Consider the following 13,699-nt stretch of genomic DNA (forward strand, 5'->3'; position numbering starts at 1 on the left):
TGTGCTGTGCTGCCGCCCTCAGCAGCCCCATAGCAGCCGCCCCCCCCCTCAGCATCCCCCCCCCTCAGCAGCCCCCCCCTCAGCAGGCCCCCCCCCTCAGCAGCCGCCCCCCCCCTCAGCAGCGTCGTAGGACCGGAAACCCAGAGTTAAAGGCTGCAGTTAGCCGCTAAGAGAACATCCGGCTTCGTAGTACAGGCCTCTGAAACACAGCAGTGATGGTCTCTGTGTGTGTGTGTGTGTGTGGTGTGTGTGTGTGTGTGTGTGTGTGTGTGTGTGTGTGTGTTGTGTGTGTGTGTTAGGGATCGGCCGATATGGATTTTTCAAGGCCGATACCGATTATTAGTAATCAAGGAGACCGATAACTCGATATTTGGAATTGATATACATTTGCGGTAAAATCAGATAATCTTGGTGTCAAAATGTAGAATAACCTTTCTCTTTGAAATGCCTTTTATGTTTAATGAACGTTCCAGCATCTGAAAGCTGGTCTCCTCTCTGAAGCGTGTCTCCTCTGAAAGCTGGTCTCCTCTGAAAGCTGGTCTCCTCTGAAAGCTGGTCTCCTCTGAAAGCTGTATCCTGAAAGCTGGTCTCCTCTGAAAGCTGGTCTCCTCTGAATAAGCTGGTCTCCTCTGAAAGCTGGTCTCCTCTCCGAGTAAAGTACATGAAGTAAAAACGACTAACACTTGTTCTGAACTTCTGATGTTTGAGTCTCACTCATTTAGCAGTCCCAGTTCAGCAGGAAGCAGAGTGTGTGTGTCTCTGTGTGTGGTGTCTCTGTGTGTGTGTCTCTGTGTGTGGTGTGTGTGTGTGTGTGTGTGTGTCTCTGTGTGTGTGTGTGTACCTGCGCACGGCGGTGATGGTCTCTCGGTTCTTGAACCGGCTGAATCGAGCCGTGTAGTTCAGCGTCTTCATGAACCACTTCAGAGAGCTCCTGCTCGTCCTCCGCGCTCTCGTTCTGCTGCTTCCGGTGTTCCAGCAGCATGTGCACCTCCGAGTTCAGCAGCGTCTCCGAGCTCTCGAACTCTGAGGACACACCACCACCACCACCACATCATCATCATCATCATCATCATCATCAAACACACACTGAGAGCTCCGGTTCAGCAGCGTCTCCGAGCTCTCGAACTCTGAGGACACCACCACCACCACCATCATCATCATCATCATCATCATCATCATCAAACACACACTGAGAGCTCCGAGTTCAGCAGCGTCTCCGAGCTCTCGAACTCTGAGGACACCACCACCACCACCACATCATCATCATCATCTCATCATCATCATCATCATCAAACACACACTGAGAGCTCCGAGTTCAGCAGCGTCTCCGAGCTCTCGAACTCTGAGGACACCACCACACATCATCATCATCATCATCATCATCATCATCAAACACACACTGAGAGCTCCGAGTTCAGCAGCGTCTCCGAGCTCTCGAACTCTGAGGCACATCATCATCACCTTCATCATCATCACCACCACATCATCTAACACACACTGAGAGCTCTGAGTTCTAACATATAGTCTGAGGGTGCGTTCACACCGGCCTCTTAGAGTCCGGTTGAATGGAACCCTGGTCGTTTAGCCGCTTGGTTCGTTTGTGTCGGTGTGAACGCAGTCCGCACCGACACATAGGAAGCGCAGTATTTACGAGTCACAAGAACGCGGATATCTTCAAAAATCTTCAGCGAAAGATTCTTTCAAGATATCCGCGGTGTTCAGTGAAAGAGCGAAGCAGGATGAAGAGCTGAACAGTGTAAAGTAAACATTCTCCGTCAGCATAAAAGTTAGAACACCTGTCGTCGGTGAAACGCCCTCCTCTGCAGGACGTCTCGTGGAGAAGCAGAACACCGCCAGCTGGTCAGGAGCCCGACGCGAGGCGGAGGGATCTAGATCGGCATGAAGGTGTTCTTTTCCCCATGATGGCCGCGCTGCTGCACATTATCCCGCTCATCACACGGCCACATTCTCAACAAAGTAACGACATGACTCCCGATATTAATTTAAATGCTTTTGTGGATTTAGAAAAAGTATTGTATTGATGTAAATGTACATGCATCCGCTAAGAGAAATAGTCCGTTGTCACCGTTTGAACTACGTAGCAACGGCAGGAAACGCTTCCATAGCGCTTTTGAGGAGCTTTCTGATCACAGATTTGAGAACATCGCTGCTTGCTTTAAAGTAGCACACTGCATGATGTCAGACCGTGGAGAGCATCTGGATACCCCGCCCTGATGCCAGAGGAACTGCTCACTGAACACGTGTCGCCGTCTGACCTGAGTCTGGACCGCTGCGTGACCAGGAGGGTTCTGCCCGGCTCTTCTCCGCTGCTTTCGTGTCGCTCTCGTCTCGTCAGTTAGTTTCAGCCAAACTGTAGCAGTCAACAAAGCCATGACAGCGGTCTGTCTGTTCTGGATTAAAAACGTGTCACGTGTTTTGAATTGACCAATCAGAGTATTCAACAAAGCCATGTAATAATGTTTTTTAACGTTGTCTGATTATATAATCATGTCTGCTGATCTCCAGACTAACAGCAGCACGAGAACAACCTGCCCAAAGTGCCGATGCTCCGTGGCGGAGGCTCCGCTAGAAATTGCCGGGATTTGCGTTTGTACCCCCTTAATGTCTGACCAATGGGTGAACAGCATTTCCGAGCACATGACTTGTGTTTAAAGTTTATAGTCCCTTTGAGTTTTGCCGTGTGAGCGCAAACCGGACCTTCTGAGAAACAGACTGTGGTCTGGAGCCAGAGAGCGGCTGGAGGTGTGAGCGCACCCAGACTCTGTTCAAGGTATCGTTGGTGCGTGTGAGTGCAGAGACATGTGTTAGGACTTCACTGCAGTACAAGTACTAATACTACACTGTACTAATACTACACTGCAGTACAAGTACTAATACTACACTGTACTAATACTACACTGCAGTACAAGTACTAATACTACACTGCAGTACAAGTACTAATACTACACTGTACTAATACTTCACTGCAGTACAAGTACTAATACTACACTGTAGGAATACTACACTGCAGTACAAGTACTAATACTACACTGTACTAATACTACACTGCAGTACAAGTACTAATACTACACTGTAGGAATACTACACTGCAGTACAAGTACTAATACTACACTGTAGGAATACTACACTGCAGTACAAGTACTAATACTACACTGTACTAATACTACACTGCAGTACAAGTACTAATACTACACTGTACTAATACTACACTGCAGTACAAGTACTAATACTACACTGTAGGAATACTATACTGCAGTACAAGTACTAATACTACACTGTAGGAATACTACACTGCAGTACAAGTACTAATACTACACTGTACTAATACTACACTGCAGTACAAGTACTAATACTACACTGCAGTACAAGTACTAATACTACACTGTACTAATACTTCACTGCAGTACAAGTACTAATACTACACTGTAGGAATACTACACTGCAGTACAAGTACTAATACTACACTGTACTAATACTACACTGCAGTACAAGTACTAATACTACACTGTAGGAATACTACACTGCAGTACAAGTACTAATACTACACTGTAGGAATACTACACTGCAGTACAAGTACTAATACTACACTGTACTAATACTACACTGCAGTACAAGTACTAATACTACACTGTACTAATACTACACTGCAGTACAAGTACTAATACTACACTGTAGGAATACTATACTGCAGTACAAGTACTAATACTACACTGTAGGAATACTACACTGCAGTACAAGTACTAATACTACACTGTACTAATACTACACTGCAGTACAAGTACTAATACTACACTGTAGTAATACTACACTGCAGTACAAGTACTAATACTACACTGTACTAATACTACACTGCAGTACAAGTACTAATACTACACTGTACTAATACTACACTGCAGTACAAGTACTAATACTACACTGTAGGAATACTACACTGCAGTACAAGTACTAATACTACACTGTACTAATACTACACTGCAGTACAAGTACTAATACTACACTGTACTAATACTACACTGCAGTACAAGTACTAATACTACACTGTACTAATACTACACTGCAGTACAAGTACTAATACTACACTGTAGGAATACTACACTGCAGTACAAGTACTAATACTACACTGTAGGAATACTACACTGCAGTACAAGTACTAATACTACACTGTAGGAATACTACACTGCAGTACAAGTACTAATACTACACTGTAGGAATACTACACTGCAGTACAAGTACTAATACTACACTGTAGGAATACTACACTGCAGTACAAGTACTAATACTACACTGTACTAATACTACACTGCAGTACAAGTACTAATACTACACTGTACTAATACTACACTGCAGTACAAGTACTAATACTACACTGTACTAATACTACACTGCAGTACAAGTACTAATACTACACTGTAGGAATACTACACTGCAGTACAAGTACTAATACTACACTCTAGGAATACTACACTGCAGTACAAGTACTAATACTACACTGTACTAATACTTCACTGCAGTACAAGTACTAATACTACACTGTAGGAATACTACACTGTACTAATACTTCACTGCAGTACAAGTACTAATACTACACTGTACTAATACTACACTGCAGTACAAGTACTAATACTACACTGTACTAATACTACACTGTACTAATACTTCACTGCAGTACAAGTACTAATACTACACTGTACTAATACTACACTGCAGTACAAGTACTAATACTACACTGTACTAATACTACACTGCAGTACAAGTACTAATACTACACTGTACTAATACTACACTGCAGTACAAGTACTAATACTACACTGTACTAATACTACACTGCAGTACAAGTACTAATACTACACTGTAGGAATACTACACTGCAGTACAAGTACTAATACTACACTCTAGGAATACTACACTGCAGTACAAGTACTAATACTACACTGTACTAATACTTCACTGCAGTACAAGTACTAATACTACACTGTAGGAATACTACACTGTACTAATACTTCACTGCAGTACAAGTACTAATACTACACTGTACTAATACTACACTGCAGTACAAGTACTAATACTACACTGTACTAATACTACACTGTACTAATACTTCACTGCAGTACAAGTACTAATACTACACTGTACTAATACTACACTGCAGTACAAGTACTAATACTACACTGTACTAATACTTCACTGCAGTACAAGTACTAATACTACACTGTACTAATACTACACTGCAGTACAAGTACTAATACTACACTGTACTAATACTACACAGTAGGAATACTACACTGCAGTACAAGTACTAATACTACACTGTAGGAATACTACACAGTAGGAATACTACACTGCAGTACAAGTACTAATACTACCCAGTAGGAATACTACACTGCAGTACAAGTACTAATACTACACTGTACTAATACTACACTGCAGTACAAGTACTAATACTACACTGTAGGAATACTACACTGCAGTACAAGTACTAATACTACACTGTAGGAATACTACACTGCAGTACAAGTACTAATACTACCCAGTAGGAATACTACACTGCAGTACAAGTACTAATACTACACTGTACTAATACTACACTGCAGTACAAGTACTAATACTACACTGTACTAATACTACACTGCAGTACAAGTACTAATACTACCCAGTAGGAATACTACACTGCAGTACAAGTACTAATACTACACTGTAGGAATACTACACAGTAGGAATACTACACTGCAGTACAAGTACTAATACTACACTGTACTAATACTACACTGCAGTACAAGTACTAATACTACACTGTAGGAATACTACACAGTAGGAATACTACACTGCAGTACAAGTACTAATACTACCCAGTAGGAATACTACACTGCAGTACAAGTACTAATACTACACAGTGGGAATACTACACAGTGGGAATACTACACAGTAGGAATACTACACAGTGGGAATACTACACAGTGGGAATACTACACAGTAGGAATACTACACAGTAGGAATACTACACAGTGGGAATACTACACAGTGGGAATACTACACAGTAGGAATACTACACAGTGGGAATACTACACAGTGGGAATACTACACAGTGGGAATACTACACAGTAGGAATACTACACAGTGGGAATACTACACAGTAGGAATACTACACAGTAGGAATACTACACAGTGGGAATACTACACAGTAGGAATACTACACAGTGGGAATACTACACAGTAGGAATACTACACAGTGGGAATACTACACAGTGGGAATACTACACAGCAGGAATATCCCGAATGAAACGCAGAACGCTTCAACCCGTGCTCACATGAAGATGTTTGCGTTAGTGAGCACACCTTTAGCTGGTATTAATATATACATTAATATGATTATAAAGATGAACACACCTTTGGGAAACAGCAGCTGTGACGCGTCTTCTTCAACATCTCCAACACTAGTGTTAGTGGAGCAGGCTCCAGCCGCCATCACAACAACAAACAAACAACAAATAAACAACAACAACACGTGCTAAGGGCTAGCGCTGCTCCCGCATCAGAGCTTCGCAGAGCTAGATAAGAGCTAAGCTAACAGCTAACAGCGGACTGAGGTCTGAAGACAGGGGTCTTGGGGTCTGTGGATCTATATGCAGGTGAATACGAGGTAAAGACACATCTGATCTGATTCTCGGCGCCTTTTAGCCTCACAAACACAACACGATCACTTCCGCTGGTGACACAAATCACTTCCGGTCCGTAGTTTCCTTCTCCTTCAAAATAAGAGCTCGGTGCTGATATAATATTTGCATCGCTATTGTGAGCATTGGGGTGAGAGTTCATGTGTTGTGAGCATGCGCAGTCTGTCGCGAAGTTGTGAAAAGAGTGTGGTTGCCAGTAGAGGTTTCTCAATACTCAAATTTCCCCTCCTCGACTCCTATCCTCGACTCCTCTTTTAAAGAGTTGAGCCTCATCCCAATACCCCTCCTCGACTCCTCTTTTCCCCTCCTCCGGGACTTGACCCGGAAATCGATCAAGACACGCCATTTTGATGCACACGGAGGAGTCGAGGAGGAGTGAGGGAGGAGGGATGAAGGAGGAGGGGTGAAGGAGGAGGGGTGTGGGAAGAAGAGAACCCAATAAAAAGAGTTGCTAAAGGCTGTATTTTCTTTCTGTATTTACACCATACCGGCCAGGGGTGATAGAAGGGGACACCTGGTGGCTGAAGCACGTTATTGCATTTTATTATTTTATTATTCAGCTCAGTGAAGACTGAGAGACTTTATTTGATCATTTCAGTGAAAACTAACGTTCATATTTCTCTCTTTGTTATAATACTGATGAACGTTCAGAACAAAGCACTTTGTAACTCACCACCTACGCTTTAAAAAGCTTAATAAGCACCGTAACTTTCATGATATCATTTCTCCGTCATAATCGGTTGTTTCCGTGAACGGCCGACTGTTGAGTGACGGCAAATGCTGCGGCTGCAATGCATTGTGGGGCAGCATTTTCGCTTCTCCTTTCGGTTAGGGAGGTCCAGTGGTTCCTAAGCTAAAGGAGGCTATCAAGGAAGCTTGAAACCTCCTTTCCTATCGTCTAGAGCAGGGGTTCCTAAAGAGAAACACTGAAATCTAGCTAACTTCAGCCAGAGCAGTATAATAGAAGAGTTACGACAACGGAAGTCCAAACACGGTTATCGTCACGTGGTTCCTGGAGACGAGGATCGTCCCCGGAGTTCATGGCGGGCGATGTGAATGCATTGAAAACAGGAGATAGAACTACGATGTGTGGTAATCATTAGTGAATAAAGCTTTTGATTTGCAATATTTATACAACAAGTCGATGTGTGTTTGTATTTACATCAATATGTTTTAAAACATAAAATAGAATGTGCTAATATTAAGTGATAATATCAGGATTAGTGTGAACAGCTAGTGTACATGTCACTAACAGCGCCTTGTTAAAGAGCCTGTTCTGTTTATTTATAGCTTTGAATTCTTTCAACCCAATATTATCTTCTTCAACCTGTATGGTAGTCAGGAGCTCCACTTTCTAATGTTTGATACATTTAGAGGGAGGGGATCTAAAGTAACGCTTTAACATTCAGATTGGATTCATTTCCACCATTTTCTTAAATCCATGGTAGTTTCAGTAATCCCCATGGTAACAGAGGACACAAGCTATCTACATGACTAATGTCGTCTTTATGGCTTTCAGAAAGGACAGGAGACCGACAGGTGGCTATCAAAGGACGAGCAGCAGCAGCAGCAGCATGATGATGATGATGATGATGATGATGATGATGATGATGTTAAATGTGTTGTTTTAGGAACATCCATTGCAAATACATGGAGTTCAATAAACATTGAATATCATGCAGTTTGTCGGTGCCTTTTCCTCCGTGTTGTCCTGGTTTGCTGTGCTGCCTCCTAGTCGCCACCATGGTGTGCTGTGCTGCCTCCTAGTCTCCACCATGGTTTGCTGTGCTGCCTCCTAGTCTCCACCATGGTGTGCTGCCTCCTAGTCTCCACCATGGTTTGCTGTGCTGCCTCCTAGTCGCCACCATGGTGTGCTGCCTCCTAGTCTCCACCATGGTGTGCTGTGCTGCCTCCTAGTCGCCACCATGGTGTGCTGTGCTGCCTCCTAGTCGCCACCATGGTGTGCTGCCTCCTAGTCTCCACCATGGTGTGCTGTGCTGCCTCCTAGTCGCCACCATGGTGTGCTGTGCTGCCTCCTAGTCTCCACCATGGTTTGCTGTGCTGCCTCCTAGTCTCCACCATGGTGTGCTGCCTCCTAGTCTCCACCATGGTTTGCTGTGCTGCCTCCTAGTCGCCACCATGGTGTGCTGTGCTGCCTCCTAGTCTCCACCATGGTTTGCTGTGCTGCCTCCTAGTCTCCACCATGGTGTGCTGCCTCCTAGTCTCCACCATGGTTTGCTGTGCTGCCTCCTAGTCGCCACCATGGTGTGCTGTGCTGCCTCCTAGTCTCCACCATGGTGTGCTGTGCTGCCTCCTAGTCGCCACCATGGTGTGCTGCCTCCTAGTCTCCACCATGGTGTGCTGTGCTGCCTCCTAGTCGCCACCATGGTGTGCTGTGCTGCCTCCTAGTCTCCACCATGGTTTGCTGTGCTGCCTCCTAGTCTCCACCATGGTGTGCTGCCTCCTAGTCTCCACCATGGTTTGCTGTGCTGCCTCCTAGTCGCCACCATGGTGTGCTGTGCTGCCTCCTAGTCTCCACCATGGTTTGCTGTGCTGCCTCCTAGTCGCCACCATGGTGTGCTGCCTCCTAGTCTCCACCATGGTGTGCTGTGCTGCCTCCTAGTCGCCACCATGGTTTGCTGTGCTGCCTCCTAGTCTCCACCATGGTGTGCTGTGCTGCCTCCTAGTCTCCACCATGCTGTGCTGCCTCCTAGTCGCCACCATGCTGTGCTGCCTCCTAGTCGCCACCATGCTGTGCTGCCTCCTTGTCGCCACCATGGTTTGCTGTGCTGCCTCCTAGTCGCCACCATGGTTTGCTGTGCTGCCTCCTAGTCGCCACCATGGTGTGCTGCCTCCTAGTCTCCACCATGGTGTGCTGTGCTGCCTCCTAGTCGCCACCATGGTGTGCTGTGCTGCCTCCTAGTCTCCACCATGCTGTGCTGCCTCCTAGTCGCCACCATGGTTTGCTGTGCTGCCTCCTAGTCGCCACCATGGTTTGCTGTGCTGCCTCCTAGTCGCCACCATGCTGTGCTGCCTCCTAGTCACCACCATGGTGTGCTGTGCTGCCTCCTAGTCACCACCATGGTGTGCTGTGCTGCCTCCTAGTCACCACCATGGTGTGCTGTGCTGCCTCCTAGTCGCCACCATGGTGTGCTGTGCTGCCTCCTAGTCGCCACCATGGTGTGCTGCCTCCTAGTCACCACCATGGTTTGCTGTGCTGCCTCCTGTCGCCACCATGGTGTGCTGCCTCCTAGTCACCACCATGGTTTGCTGTGCTGCCTCCTGTCGCCACCATGCTGTGCTGTGCTGCCTCCTAGTCGCCACCATGGTGTGCTGTGCTGCCTCCTAGTCGCCACCATGGTGTGCTGTGCTGCCTCCTGTCGCCACCATGGTTTGCTGTGCTGCCTCCTAGTCTCCACCATGGTGTGCTGTGCTGCCTCCTAGTCGCCACCATGGTGTGCTGCCTCCTAGTCACCACCATGGTTTGCTGTGCTGCCTCCTGTCGCCACCATGCTGTGCTGTGCTGCCTCCTAGTCGCCACCATGGTGTGCTGTGCTGCCTCCTAGTCGCCACCATGGTGTGCTGTGCTGCCTCCTGTCGCCACCATGGTTTGCTGTGCTGCCTCCTAGTCTCCACCATGGTGTGCTGTGCTGCCTCCTAGTCTCCACCATGGTGTGCTGTGCTGCCTCCTAGTCGCCACCATGCTGTGCTGCCTCCTAGTCACCACCATGGTTTGCTGTGCTGCCTCCTGTCGCCACCATGGTTTGCTGCGCTGCCTCCTAGTCGCCACCATGGTTTGCTGTGCTGCCTCCTGTCGCCACCATGGTTTGCTGTGCTGCCTCCTAGTCTCCACCATGGTGTGCTGTGCTGCCTCCTAGTCGCCACCATGGTGTGCTGCCTCCTAGTCACCACCATGGTGTGCTGTGCTGCCTCCTAGTCGCCACCATGGTGTGCTGCCTCCTAGTCACCACCATGGTTTGCTGTGCTGCCTCCTGTCGCCACCATGCTGTGGTGTGCTGTGCTGCCTCCTAGTCGCCACCATGCTGTGCTGCCTCCTAGTCGCCACCATGGTGTGCTGTGCTGCCTCCTAGTCGCCACCATGGTGTGCTGTGCTGCCTCCTAGTCGCCACCATGGTGTGCTGTGCTGCCTCCTAGTCGCCACCATGGTGTGCTGTGCTGCCTCCTAGTCGCCACCATGCTGTGCTGCCTCCTAGTCACCACCATGGTTTGCTGTGCTGCCTCCTAGTCACCACCATGGTTTGCTGCGCTGCCTCCTAGTCGCCACCATGGTTTGCTGTGCTGCCTCCTAGTCACCACCATGGTTTGCTGTGCTGCCTCCTGTCGCCACCATGGTGTGCTGTGCTGCCTCCTAGTCGCCACCATGGTGTGCTGCCTCCTAGTCACCACCATGGTTTGCTGTGCTGCCTCCTGTCGCCACCATGCTGTGCTGTGCTGCCTCCTAGTCTCCACCATGCTGTGCTGCCTCCTAGTCGCCACCATGGTGTGCTGTGCTGCCTCCTAGTCGCCACCATGGTGTGCTGTGCTGCCTCCTAGTCGCCACCATGGTGTGCTGTGCTGCCTCCTGTCGCCACCATGGTTTGCTGTGCTGCCTCCTAGTCGCCACCATGGTGTGCTGCCTCCTAGTCGCCACCATGGTGTGCTGCCTCCTAGTCGCCACCATGGTGTGCTGTGCTGCCTCCTAGTCGCCACCATGGTTTGCTGCCTCCTAGTCGCCACCATGGTGTGCTGCCTCCTAGTCGCCACCATGGTTTGCTGTGCTGCCTCCTAGTCGCCACCATGGTGTGCTGTGCTGCCTCCTAGTCGCCACCATGGTTTGCTGCCTCCTAGTCGCCACCATGGTGTGCTGCCTCCTAGTCTCCACCATGGTTTGCTGTGCTGCCTCCTGTCGCCACCATGGTTTGCTGTGCTGCCTCCTGTCGCCACCATGGTGTGCTGTGCTGCCTCCTAGTCGCCACCATGGTGTGCTGCCTCCTAGTCACCACCATGGTTTGCTGTGCTGCCTCCTGTCGCCACCATGCTGTGCTGTGCTGCCTCCTAGTCTCCACCATGCTGTGCTGCCTCCTAGTCGCCACCATGGTGTGCTGTGCTGCCTCCTAGTCGCCACCATGGTGTGCTGTGCTGCCTCCTAGTCGCCACCATGGTGTGCTGTGCTGCCTCCTGTCGCCACCATGGTTTGCTGTGCTGCCTCCTAGTCGCCACCATGGTGTGCTGCCTCCTAGTCGCCACCATGGTGTGCTGTGCTGCCTCCTAGTCGCCACCATGGTTTGCTGTGCTGCCTCCTAGTCGCCACCATGGTTTGCTGTGCTGCTTCCTAGTCTCCACCATGGTGTGCTGTGCTGCCTCCTAGTCGCCACCATGGTGTGCTGTGCTGCCTCCTAGTCGCCACCATGGTGTGCTGTGCTGCCTCCTAGTCGCCACCATGGTGTGCTGTGCTGCCTCCTAGTCGCCACCATGGTTTGCTGTGCTGCCTCCTAGTCGCCACCATGGTGTGCTGCCTCCTAGTCGCCACCATGGTGTGCTGTGCTGCCTCCTAGTCGCCACCATGGTTTGCTGTGCTGCTTCCTAGTCGCCACCATGGTGTGCTGTGCTGCCTCCTAGTCGCCACCATGGTGTGCTGTGCTGCCTCCTAGTCGCCACCATGGTTTGCTGCGCTGCCTCCTAGTCGCCACCATGGTTTGCTGTGCTGCCTCCTAGTCGCCACCATGGTTTGCTGTGCTGCTTCCTAGTCTCCACCATGGTGTGCTGTGCTGCCTCCTAGTCACCACCATGGTGTGCTGTGCTGCCTCCTAGTCTCCACCATGGTTTGCTGTGCTGCCTCCTAGTCTCCACCATGGTGTGCTGTGCTGCCTCCTAGTCACCACCATGGTGTGCTGTGCTGCCTCCTAGTCTCCACCATGGTTTGCTGTGCTGCCTCCTAGTCTCCACCATGGTGTGCTGTGCTGCCTCCTAGTAGCCACCATGGTGTGCTGTGCTGCCTCCTAGTCTCCACCATGGTTTGCTGTGCTGCCTCCTAGTCTCCACCATGGTGTGCTGTGCTGCCTCCTAGTCTCCACCATGGTTTGCTGTGCTGCCTCCTAGTCTCCACCATGGTGTGCTGCCTCCTAGTCTCCACCATGGTTTGCTGTGCTGCCTCCTAGTCGCCACCATGGTGTGCTGTGCTGCCTCCTAGTCTCCACCATGGTTTGCTGTGCTGCCTCCTAGTCGCCACCATGGTGTGCTGCCTCCTAGTCTCCACCATGGTGTGCTGTGCTGCCTCCTAGTCGCCACCATGGTTTGCTGTGCTGCCTCCTAGTCTCCACCATGGTGTGCTGTGCTGCCTCCTAGTCTCCACCATGCTGTGCTGCCTCCTAGTCGCCACCATGCTGTGCTGCCTCCTAGTCGCCACCATGCTGTGCTGCCTCCTTGTCGCCACCATGGTTTGCTGTGCTGCCTCCTAGTCGCCACCATGGTTTGCTGTGCTGCCTCCTAGTCGCCACCATGGTGTGCTGCCTCCTAGTCTCCACCATGGTGTGCTGTGCTGCCTCCTAGTCGCCACCATGGTGTGCTGTGCTGCCTCCTAGTCTCCACCATGCTGTGCTGCCTCCTAGTCGCCACCATGGTTTGCTGTGCTGCCTCCTAGTCGCCACCATGGTTTGCTGTGCTGCCTCCTAGTCGCCACCATGCTGTGCTGCCTCCTAGTCACCACCATGGTGTGCTGTGCTGCCTCCTAGTCACCACCATGGTGTGCTGTGCTGCCTCCTAGTCACCACCATGGTGTGCTGTGCTGCCTCCTAGTCGCCACCATGGTGTGCTGTGCTGCCTCCTAGTCGCCACCATGGTGTGCTGCCTCCTAGTCACCACCATGGTTTGCTGTGCTGCCTCCTGTCGCCACCATGGTGTGCTGCCTCCTAGTCACCACCATGGTTTGCTGTGCTGCCTCCTGTCGCCACCATGCTGTGCTGTGCTGCCTCCTAGTCGCCACCATGGTGTGCTGTGCTGCCTCCTAG

At 49.6% G+C, this 13,699-nt stretch overlaps 1 pseudogene; it reads right to left on the reverse strand.

The window, feature by feature from the left end:
* Positions 1–457: 457 nt before the first annotated feature.
* On the reverse strand, positions 458–6,761 carry LOC117443143 (DNA-directed RNA polymerase II subunit RPB4-like; annotated as a pseudogene).
* Between the last annotated feature and the right edge of the window lie 6,938 nt (positions 6,762–13,699).

The sequence above is a fragment of the Pseudochaenichthys georgianus genome, unplaced genomic scaffold (assembly GCF_902827115.2).
Source record: "Pseudochaenichthys georgianus unplaced genomic scaffold, fPseGeo1.2 scaffold_546_arrow_ctg1, whole genome shotgun sequence".
NCBI classification, from domain to species: Eukaryota; Metazoa; Chordata; class Actinopteri; order Perciformes; family Channichthyidae; genus Pseudochaenichthys; species Pseudochaenichthys georgianus.